Here is a 12,517-nt window from a genome sequence, read left to right on the forward strand (position 1 = left end):
CTCTGCCAGAGAGCTCCAGTGCATTTCCAAACTACAACCCCCATGATTCTATAGGATATTGCCATGGAAGTTAAAGTAGACTCATAGTCCTTTGTTAGTTTGAGCCAATGCCCATTAACTCAGAAGCTTCACTAAGTTGCACCCAACCCTTTCCCCAGAAGATTGGGGCCAGGGCAGCCATACCAGCAGCCCAGAGGCCCCAATCTGGTGCTTCTCCAGGCCACTGAGAAGCGGCAAACTGCCGCTTCCCTCTGGCCTAGAAAAGGGGTGTCTTGGGGCTTCATGCTTCATCCTTGGGACACCCCGGGAGCCAGAGCCATGGGAGAAAGGGGCCACTTGGCCCCTTTCTCCCTGGTGTCGTCCCAGCAGCTGTTTGGTGGCTGCGGGAACGAGGCACGCCCACAGGGCACCGCCATTATGCCACCACCGGCACATATTAGGGTTAGGGAATGTGTACATGGTGCGCACTCCCTAACACCAATACTGGCACTAGTACACCATTTTTTGGTGGTCTGTACTATGCCTTAATTCAGTGAGGCTTACTTCCAAGCAAAGATCTATAGTTTTGCAACTCATAGCTTTGCATTGGGCTTCTCACACAGATCTAATGGCAATAACATGACTTTAATCATATTCAAAGACATAGCTGTGTTAGTCTATATCAGTTTACAAAGGGATTTTGTAAAAACCTTTGAAACTACCTGAGAAAGGAGTTTGGAGCATTAGCTTTCATAGACACATTCTGCTATGAAAGCATATGCTACAGTCTCAAAGGTACTACAGAATCCCTTTGTATGATCTCCAACAGTGTACTTTCTATTTAATATTGCATTCACACCTGAAACAGTACACCAAATAGAAAGAGAATACACTAGTGTGATAGAGTGTGGCCTGGGACTTGGAAGATCTGGGTTCTTGTCCCCGTTGATCCATGAAACTCGCAGGATGACCTTGGGCCAGTCACTGTCTCTCAGCCTGACTTACCTCACCTCCTTCTTGTCAGGATAAAATGAAGGGAGAGCAGTATTTGCTGCTTAGGATCATTCAGGGAAGGTGGGATATAAATGTAACAACTAATTTAAAAAAATAGATAAACTGCATGTCTATATTGGATTTTGAAACTGTCTGAAGGAATAAGCTGAGCATATATAGCATCATGTGATACTGTGTCAAAAGTTTAGTTTTGTTTTCATAATGTTTGAGAGTATTTTAATAAGCTTTTTAAAAAGTATGTAAAATTTTATTGTTTTTACAGATGACATTTTGGTCAACAGTAAAGGGATATAGTCTAGGCCAATAGCACCCACATTTACTGAAAGCAATTCTTTGGCGTTTCAAGAAGGGATATTCTGAAGTAGTGCTTTCCTTTAGGTGGAATTTGAAGTTGTCAAGGATTGAACCTAAAAATCTCATTCAGGCTTTATAGCCTACTCAGTTCTCTGTCATGTATCAATCTTAACTATCATGAATGGAATGAAAAAAAGCCAAGGCATTACTACTGACCAGTTTCCAAATAGGTAGCCACATTAGTCTGTTGCCACAACAGAGAAATGACAAACACATTTCTTATGCTGTGAGATTCCATTAAATAGGCCCTACTTCATCAGATATACAAAATATTGTCCAGAATTTCAGTATACAGTCCTCCCTCTGTTCTTGCAGACTTGGGATCTGCGCCCCTCGATTATCTGCAGGGGACGAACGGAGGGAGTTAAAATGGGGTATGCACCCGTGGTGCACATGCATCCCCCCTGGGAGCCCGCCTCCAATCAAGCCAACAGGGCTTGGAAATGCATGTTTTTTTTTTCATTTTCACAGGGGAGGGGAGTCCAGAACGGATCCCCTGTGAAAAAGGAGGGGCAACTGTATATGCAATTAATATGGTTTCAGTTGCAGTTCTAAGCAGTGGGAATAGAAGGAAGTTAGATGCCAAGAGCATTGATAATTACTGGCCATTCACAATGTTGCTGCCAACATAGACATTCTGGCACCAGGTAAACCAATGAGTTAATTACAGAGGTGATAATGCAAGCATCCTGATAGTAAGTAATCAGTCTTAATTAGCCGACCTAGTACCAGAATGTTTGTGTTGTAAACAAACATTTTGTAAATGGCCAGTGTCAATAATGCAAGTGTCGCCATTAGGACTTTTTGCATTTAATTTCAATCTGACCTCACTGTCTCCAATCTCACTTCCAACCATGTGTATAGCATACAACCATGATAATGCTTCATGCAGCCAATGAAATGTGTTGTAGCCCACAAAAGCCTATGTTGTAATAAATGTGTAAATCTTTACAGGTATAGTGACTAGAATTCATAACAAAATTTGCATGAAAGAAGAAGCCTTTCATATATTTACCTGGGAAGAAGTCACATTGAAGTCAGTGGAACTCACATCTGAGTAAACATGCATAGATAGAGAGCACCAGCATTAAATAAACACCCGAGTGTTGTTGGGTTTGTTTGTTTTTTAAGTTGTGTTATACAAGTTTGTGACAAATCAAAAATGACTATCATACAAATGATAAGATAGGTTGCACTATAATAAATCAAATTTACAGTGAATCAATATGCACTCTACATGTAATGAGGGTTATGGGAGAAAATCAGTCCGTAAGCAGGGAAAGCATCAGAACTTTAGCTTATTAATGCATTTGTTTCAAATTTGTGATTTGTTTCACACACCTTTATGATGGACATGTTCCAGAGCTTGGAATGCTAGATTTGAAAATTAATTTGATAGTGTGAAAATTAGAAATGGGAAAAATTCATTTGTTACCATCACTAATAACAGAAATAATTCTAATTCACTTACTTATGGTCAGGTCACTCATTATTGAGAACATTATTTCTGGGACACACCATGAATGTAAAGAAAATGACATTGAAGTTATCCTTCTTGAGCTTAGGGACACATTTTGTTATTGGCACCTTTAAATGGGCTCTTTTCAGTCTTTCAAAGCTGCCTTACTCCAATTTATCTTTTTCCCCACATGGACTACCAAGCCTGTAATATATCTAATTGTCTAATTCCCTAAAGCATGTTTGTTAATTTCATCATTTATTGGGGCATCCAGTGACTTAAGTGAACCTTCTAGAAGAATCTAGCGAGTCCATAATTTAATGAATTATTTGGGAGTTATGTCCATGTTTTGAAATAGAAATGGATACTGGTCACAAAACCTTCACCCAAACCTTGAAATATTTGAGTGGACTGGAGAGTGGGGCTGCACAGAGTACAACCACTCTAAAACCATTCCCCTCACATGGAATATGATTGCAATGGAAGTGCCAGGCCTCCTCTTCTATCATGTTGAAGAACTCTAAACATGCACAGCCGCATGTGGTAAAATTCAAAGATATAGCCATGTTAGTCTGTAGAATCAGTATATAGAGAGATCTTGTACTCTCTGAAAGAAAGAAATTGGCAGCATGAGCTTTTCTACACTTCAGTCTACTTCCTCAGATGCATTTGGTGGAGTGGAAGCCAGACATAGACATATATATGTCATTGGTATGTGAGGATGTCAATTCAAATTACAAATCCCTTGTGTATGGAAATGAAGTTGCAGGGCCAATTTTAACGACTAGGAAACTGGTCTTTGTGCATGGAGACGAACTGGCAGATCTAGTTTGCAATGGGATTAGCTTGTGGTGGGGGATTAGATGAATGTAGGGCACCCCCATGAGGATGGGTTCAGATAGTATTGAAGTGTGTGTAGTGTGTCAAGAAACCATTGTCTTTGTTCAAGCCATTGCTGAGAGACTGTAATTTGTTCCTGTTCCAGTTCTGCTGTTTCTCTTTCCAATCTACCTTTGTAGTTCTTTTGTTCAATGACTGCTGTTCTGAGGTCTGAGATGGATTGCTCAGGGAGACTAAAATGTTCTGTCACCAGTTTTTGTGTATTCCCATTCCTAATGTCTGATTTATGTCATGTGTGCTGCTGGTTAATACTCCAGCCTCATGCGGGCTCTCTTAGCCAGTTCCTCGCATCTCTTTTCTGGTTCCCTGCCATCATCACTATGAAGACACACCCAACTAAAGGTGGTGGCAGGTTTGGGTATGCAACGCCAGTACCCTGGTGAGAACAAGCCGTGATACCCAAAAAGATCTGAAACTAGATGTAAAGTTCAAAAAGGGGGGAAATTTAATTTAAAAGACAAAAATAAAAGGTCTTCTCCTCCCCAGCTCTAAACAAAAGATACTTTACAGTTCAGCTTTCTTCCAGACGACATCTTTCTGGGTCCGATGTAGTTTGTTCTCCTTACTCAATGGAGCTGGTGCAGGGTCTTTCAGCTCCTAAATTCTTCTATTTTCTATGCTAATGGTAACTGATTTGGCTAAGTGGTGTAAGAAATGCCCTTTCCGGCTGTCTGGGCCTGCTTACCACCAAAAGACAGCTCTCTGCTAGCTCTCAGAGAAACTGCTCCAACTAAAAACCTCTAGCTACAGCACAGCCTGCTGGGAAAGGGCAAACCAAACCTAGAAATGATGCAGGGGAATCCTACGGCTCCTCCCACAAACTAATACAAAGAACTTTTCTACACTAAACATATATGGCCTGAACCAATGTGAAAGAAAATGCAGGGGAAAGTTTCAATCAGTCCTGGCAGGACATCACACTCCCCGCCCAAAATTTCAACGAAATTTTGCAACCTTATGACCTATCTTATCTATTTATACAACAGATCAAAAAGTTCTATCTAACACTAAAGAGGGTAAGGTCTGTCAAAGGGTCTTCGATACTTGACCACTTTGCCTTTTCTTATAGTTCCTACGGTGGTTGTCTCAGAAAATTGCCAAATAGATGCTTCTTGATGTTTGATCTAGGCTCTATAGGAACATACTGTCTGGGCACAGTAAGGTGTTTAATGTCTTTGATCTGAGACGCCCAGGCCTTCCATGCTAAGTCACAGATGTCTGGAAGGGAAAGACCAAACAGCTTCCCTGATACAGGAGATGCTGAAGATGGTGGTGCATTGTCCACTGGAGCACCTGCTCCCCGCCAAAAGGCCCAGTTTATAATGGATCTTTTCCTTTTCAATGGCCTTTGGCTTAACTCATTCAGCTCATGGCCAGTGGCCAGACGGCTTGGCTTGAGAATGAACTGGCACTGAAGCTCACGGGGCAGCTGTTCCATCAGGAAGGCCCCCTGAAGGTCCAGAGGGTAGACACAGCCCTTTGATCCCTGCATCTGAGGCAAAGTGTCACGAATGTGGCTCATTTTGATTCCAAATGGATATTCGTGTCCAATAAGGGAATACAGAACATCTTCTTTCCCAGAGTTCACACACAGCTGATAGTCTTTTCCACAGCCATTAATTTCAAGATGCTGCAGGACCACGAGGATCACATCATTTGCTGTGTCCATATTGGTTACGGTTAAAGTTTTTGAATATGCACAGTTTCCAACATCCTTTGCAATAATCTTCAAGGGAATGCTCTTGGGGTAGTCTTTTGCTTTTTCTTCCTTTATTTGACTTTGAAAGGAAGTCAGCCACTTCTCTTTCTGTTCCACGGAACTGAAACTAGCAACGCAGTTAGTGGTGGGCCATCCTAAAACGAAAGACTTTTCCAGGCTAGCACTGTCCTCGCAGACCTCTTCCATGCAAGATGTTGTCCACATTTCGGAAAGGCATGCCTGTCTCTTCAGTTTGAAATGCAACTGTGACTTGGGTTTGGCAACCACGATGGTATCAGTGAAGAGGAATATGTGACATTCCTGGGTCTGTAGGCCTGTCTTTAGCTGTACACGTCCATCCAGAAGGAATGTTCTGGTGGGACAGAGGAAGGACTGTACAAGTGGACATGTCTCTGCACTGATGGGAGAGAAGTAAACTTCCCTGGCACTTGAGTCGAAAACTATTTTTGCCCTTTCTGGTTTTTGTGGGTGAGTTACCTTACGGTATGGCAGGAACCATTGCTCTTGGGGTTCACTACACAAAGGAACTCTTTTAGCATAGTTGTTTGTAAACAGATCTTCAATGAATTGTACAATTTGTTCTTTCAAAGAGGGATCTTTGAGCATTCTATTTCTCAAAGCAAAAAGCCTATTTTCAGCAGGTTGACGGTTGTTAGGCAAAATTGGTCGGTCTTCTCTAAAAGGAAGAGGTGCCATCCAGCTCCCTTCACTATCTTGGACTGTCTCTAGATTCATTATGTCTAGGAACTTTCTTTCTTCACGGGAAAAGGCTATATCCTCATCTCTTGCTGAAGTTTCAAAAATGGAGCCGTAGTCTGGGATAATACCAAGGCAACACACCTTAATGTGGCTTAAGCAACTTTGTAGTTGTGTGGGTCGTGAATTTGGAAATTGGCTATTTCCTGTAAGATTTAACGCTGCTGGCGGGCTCTTGCTATGGACGCACACAGGTCCAATAACTGTCCATCCAAGTGGCAGTTTTTGTGCTATTGGTGCACCTGGAGGTCCACTTACTTGTTTCAAGACCTGGAACAGCTCTGGGCAATCTGAGCCTATCAGTAGGGAAATTTCAGCATCTTTGTCCAATGCAGGAATTTCTTTTGCTATAGCTTTTAGGTGTGCATGGCTTTCAGCTACAGCCTTGGTTGCTATTTGGTTCTTGTTCCTAGGGATAGAAGAGCACTCTATTAAAGGAGGCAGTTTAATGTACCTTTTGCCATTGCAAGGCGAAATCATGAACTCCGTTGCCACTCTACCCTGCATTTGTTGCTGTCCAGTGCAGGTAGATATGGTATATTCAAGAATCTTGGCTTTGACCGCAAAGGTACTGAAGAACTCTGGTGTGGCCAAGGATGCGTCACTCTGTGAGTCTAGGGCAATATAAAGTCTTTTTCTAAAGTGAGGTTTGTCTTCTGGGAAAACTTCAGCTAGACAAATCGGATGGCATATCCTAATCTGCGTTGAGTCCTGGCATAGCTTTGTACATGCCACAACTGACTCTGCTTCTGAAGTAGGTTTAGCTGCCTTTTCTGAAGCCTCACTTTTAGGACCCTCTGATTTCTTCTTAAGTTTAGGTGACACTGAAGGTGATTTGAAATGGTGCATTGCTGAGCAATGACGCGGGCTACCGCATTCAGCACATTTTACTTCTATTTTGCAGTTTCTAGCAAAGTGAACCTTTGAACCACAGCATCGAAAGCAGACTTTTGCTTTAGCTGCTATCTCCAGCCTTTCGTTATAAGGCCTTTTTGAGAACTCTTTACAATCTGCAAGGCTATGTGGTTTATTATGAATGGGACATGGAATTTCTTTAGTCTCTTGTGTTTTATTCGACTTAAACTGAGTGACCTCAGTGGATTTAACTACAACTGTGGCCTTCCCCATTTCCTTGATAGGAATTTTGTCTTCCTTTACAGTCTTCTCTGAGCGCATGTTTTGGTAAAGGGTTGGGAACCCAGTCTGCGGGTCATTCCTTTCCTTTGCAGCTCTTGTCACAAAGTTCACAAGGTAACTGAAGGGTGGGTAGCATTGCATGTTGAGTTCCTTATAAGAAAACACCTCTCTTCCCCACCTCTCCTGGAGCTGAAAGGGTAGTTTTTGGAGCACCTGTCGTTGTGTGATGTATTGATCTAAACAGGCTAGACCAGGTAACTCTGGATTACATTTCGCAGACTGAAGTTCAACTAAAAGATCACTTAAGTCCCAAAGTTGACGGTAGTCCTTTGACTTGAGGATTGGGAACTTATAAAGCCGATTTAGTAACGATGCTTCTATTTCTGTTGATGCACCATATCGCTCTTCTAATCTATTCCACGCTGTCTGCAACGCCTTAACTGGATCTGACACGTAGGCCGCGTAGATTCTCTGGACCTGAAGGGATGAGTTGGGGCCCAACCATGCCATGAGTAAGGTGAGCTCCTTATCTGCTTGCAGTTTCAAATCTCTGATGGCTCTCTGAAAAATTACCTTCCATAAGATAAAGTCTTCAGGAAGGTCTGAGAATTTCTGGACTCCCTTGTCTCTAAGGTCCTTCCTGGGAGTTTTAAGCATGAATGGTGAACAAGACTCCATGAAGGTGGGAATCATCTCTGCAGGCTGGAATAAGTGTGGACTCCCTTTAGTTGGCAAATCAGCTTGACTGGCAGGCAAGTCCGTAGATTCTCTAGGCCTGTAAGTCTTGGGGGCTTCAGCAGCCGGGGCTTGCTGAAAGGCCACACTAGCATGGCTGGGAATTTGGCTCCCCGCCATGGGCTTCTGGTCTCCAAAGGGTTCATTGAGTGCCATGTTTATAGGTAGACAGTCACGATGGATGATCTTTTCTTTGTAGACAGAATTTTCTGTAGGCTGAGGCCATGGAGCGGCAAGCAATTGTGTCTTGCTAGCATCTAAGTTAGGAGGTGACTTGACCTCAGGGTCTTGTGGGGAGCTCTCATCCGCAAGGAACAAGGTAGATATCCTGTCTCTAGGCTCCTGTGTAGGAAGCAACCTCACATTTTCTTCACTGAGATCATCCTGGAAGCTCTTGGCTAAAATCCTGGCCTTTATGGACAGTTTTGAAGCCTCCTTAGCCTTGAGAAGAAGTTTCTTTTCATTTTGAATAGCAAGTTTTTGCCTTTCCTGTTCTGCTTTGAGGGCAGCTTCTTGCTCTTCTAAATCAACCTCTTGATGAAAAAGGGTCAGTTCTTTACTGGCCATTGCTGCCTCTGCTTCAGCATGCAATATTTCAGCCTTTAATTTCATCCTTTCTATTTTGAATTGTTGGGCTACCATAGACGAACTCCAGCTAGCATGGGAGGAAGAACTGCCACTACCACTTTTACTGGAGCGGGAACTATGCCTGTGGGAAGAAGACCTGCTGATGTGACAGGTTTTTGAGTTCTTTGTACTTTGAGGCTTCCCTGGGTATATTCCTCTGCTGGACTTAGCACTGCCGGCAGGGGACCTTTCACTCTCATTATTAAGCTCTAAGCTCTGCAGCCGGAACTTGACTGTGTCCAAAACTGCACTATATTCTTTTTCTTTGTCCGCGACTTCTTCCAGGAACTGTTTTAGTCTGGATTCTGCATCGGGATTGTTCATGGTTTGAAGTGTTTGGATCCTTTTATTCACCACTTCTTTCCACTTTAGGAAACTGGATTGCTGAGCAAGCTCTCTTCTTTGCATGTCTTCTGAGTCGCAGACTGCTGACAGCAAGGACATGGCATGTTGCAGACTCTTCCAAGCTTTCAGTTCTTTCACGCTTAAGTGTCTTTCCTCTTGTAACAGCAGTTCTAAGGCCTTTTCAGTCGGGTGTCTGTCCCTAAGAGAACGAGTGTCGTGTATGTGTCCATGTGCCAGTTCTTCAGAAAGCCTATCCATTCTGGCTGGTCCTAGTTGCCAACGCAACAACTCAGCAAGGATGAAGAGGACAAACGGTGTAGTACTGATTTTACTTACAGCCTGCTACTGCTCCGCTTTCCTACTGTCACCACTCTTATGCTACTTCAACACAGCCAGACCTGGAGTCGGTTAAAGAGTCTTCTAGCTCCTTTCTTCAGGCTTGCAACGTGAACAAACATAAAACACACATTAATCTCTTCATAAAACTCTATCCATATACTTGAATGGAAAAAGTTCTCTCTAAAATGGCTGCTGATAATGTGCTCAGAACTCTGCAAGAAGAAATAGCTCCAAAATGGCCGCCCACCATGTGCTCAGGACTCTGCAAGAAGAAATGGCTCCAAAATGGCCGCCCACCATGTGCTCTGGACTCTGCAAGAAGAAATGGCTCCAAAATGGCCGCCAACCTTTTCCCCTTTTATAACCACAGAGTCTTCTTCTCCTTCTATGCAAATCTTGGGATCTTGCTTCAATGCAGGGCCTTGCACTTGGACTCTCTTTGACAGGCCGGAAGCGGCAATGGCCGCCAGGATTTCTTACACTATGAAGACACACCCAACTAAAGGTGGTGGCAGGTTTGGGTATGCAACGCCAGTACCCTGGTGAGAACAAGCCGTGATACCCAAAAAGATCTGAAACTAGATGTAAAGTTCAAAAAGGGGGGAAATTTAATTTAAAAGACAAAAATAAAAGGTCTTCTCCTCCCCAGCTCTAAACAAAAGATACTTTACAGTTCAGCTTTCTTCCAGACGACATCTTTCTGGGTCCGATGTAGTTTGTTCTCCTTACTCAATGGAGCTGGTGCAGGGTCTTTCAGCTCCTAAATTCTTCTATTTTCTATGCTAATGGTAACTGATTTGGCTAAGTGGTGTAAGAAATGCCCTTTCCGGCTGTCTGGGCCTGCTTACCACCAAAAGACAGCTCTCTGCTAGCTCTCAGAGAAACTGCTCCAACTAAAAACCTCTAGCTACAGCACAGCCTGCTGGGAAAGAGCAAACCAAACCTAGAAATGATGCAGGGGAATCCTACGGCTCCTCCCACAAACTAATACAAAGAACTTTTCTACACTAAACATATATGGCCTGAACCAATGTGAAAGAAAATGCAGGGGAAAGTTTCAATCAGTCCTGGCAGGACATCACAATCACCCTACATTCCAATAATTCCCACCACCGTTCATATGGTTTTCTACTCACCTTGGCTTTAGGCAACCCCCTTCCTCTTTCCTTTGTCTCACAACAGCCATGTTTAAAACTGAACTTGTCACCTCATCACTATATCCAAACGTTTTACATTTCTATTGCTGTTCACACACACAGCCTGCTTATAAAGATCTGTTCCTGGGCACTTCATTCCATGCATCTGAGGAAATAGATTTAAGTCTTTGAAAGCTCATGCTACCATTTTTTTTCTTTCTCTAAATTAGCCTCAAAGATGCTACAAGATCCCTTTACGTCCTGGTCCAGACTAACACAGCTATGTCTTTGAATACTACCCAGTTTCCCTTGAATTGGACTGAAAGGAGAGCTAGAGTTAAGTGTCATCTGCAGGCCAGTAAAATCAAACCCAGAACTCCAGACAACCTTTCCTAGAGATTTCATGTTTATATTGATTCCATGGGAGAAAAAACTGAGCTATGAGGAGCCTGCAGGCCAAGCGCCAGGGGGGTGAACAGGTATCCCCTAGCCCTGGCTTCTGAATGCACCTCTCCAGGGGCAGCCAGAGCTACTGTAGAACATAGCCCCAGGTCCAGTTCTACATAGGTGGCCCAGAAGGATACCATGGTCAATAGTTTTAAAAGCTACTAAGATGTTCAGCAGAACCGGTACGGGAATATTCCCACTGTCCAGTTCCCAGCATTTTTCATCAGTTGAAGATGTCCAAAGCCATCTCCATCCCTTAGCCAGTACCGAAGCCAGGTTGAAATTGATCTAGATAATACATTTCCTCCAGGAAACTTGGAGCTGGGAGGCCACATACATTGTTGTTACATTACTTATGTGCCATGCTGTTTTTGTGCTAGCTTTTCTGCTTGATGGTTCATATTTATTAAATATGGTCATTTCATATTTATTTTTATATTTTAAAAATTAGATTAGAAAGCTGAGACAAGTGAGGTTGTTCTTTGCCTAGGATGTCCCATGATTTCATAAATGTCACGTAAGTTGAACCAGGGGCTCCCAACTCATATAGTATTCCATTAACCATTAAATTATATTTGTCACCATTAATGAAACATAGCAGTCATGTTCCCTTCTGTTGATCATAAAGAAATCTGTCAATAGGAATGCATTAATTCTTCTATTATTTATTCTCAAATTATTCTTATCAGCCAATCCTCCCCCCTTATTATGGAGGTGTGGGCTTTCTAAATGATTTATTTATATCATGTACAATTTAAACAAAGATCAGTGTGTGTCATTATGATGGATTGGTTGTAATACAAACCATTTTCTTATATAATGATGTGCAGACGGTTTTAGCTCTTAATCTCTGTGATCTTTACATAGAATATTTATTTTATATTCTAGGATTAGTGGAGTAAAATTAGGGAACAGAGAAGTTATATTTATTATATGCTACTAAATTGGTCATACATACTACACTGAGATGGACAACCTGCAGCGCTTGGTCTGTATGTGAATCTAATTTTATAGAGGCCTGGGCCTAATTTCAAAAGCATGCTTTCTATTTAGATTTCTATCAAGAGATCAACAAATGGAGAATTTTAAAATATATAAACAGGCTTTTAAGAACTGACAGGTGTTAAGAAAATAACTGTAAGAAGGTGCTGTATTGTGTTCAACTGTACTGTTTTAACTATTTTTATCTTTTTAAAGTATATGTTTTAATTTATTTTAATATTGTTAATACTTTACATTTATTTGTTTTTATTCAAATGTTGACTTTTTGTATTTTTCTTCACTTATACTATAATCATTTTAATTTACAAACTGTCCAGTTTCAATATTTTGGGGAAGGGATTACTATAAATAAAGATTATAATTAATAACAATATCATCTAAATAAAATATATTTACAGGTTCAAGCAAGTTTTGCTTCAAGGTTTGCTACTATATTTGTAAATGCAAATCTATACTGTATGCTTGCAGATGGAGGCTGTTAGTATATTGCTAAATGATTTCAAATATATAGCAAATGTATCCTCAAATACATGACAACATATGTGTTTAAGAATAAATCCCATCATT

General features: G+C 41.8%; 1 protein-coding gene across 5 annotated transcripts in view; it reads left to right on the forward strand.

The window, feature by feature from the left end:
* The window catches only part of EMCN (endomucin), a 74,134-nt gene that overhangs the window by 40,549 nt on the left and 21,068 nt on the right, over positions 1 to 12,517 (forward strand). The window lies entirely within an intron of this gene.

This window comes from Sceloporus occidentalis, unplaced genomic scaffold (assembly GCF_023333645.1).
Source record: "Sceloporus occidentalis isolate IW3139 unplaced genomic scaffold, rSceOcc1.0.p SCAF_5, whole genome shotgun sequence".
Taxonomy (NCBI): Eukaryota; Metazoa; Chordata; class Lepidosauria; order Squamata; family Phrynosomatidae; genus Sceloporus; species Sceloporus occidentalis.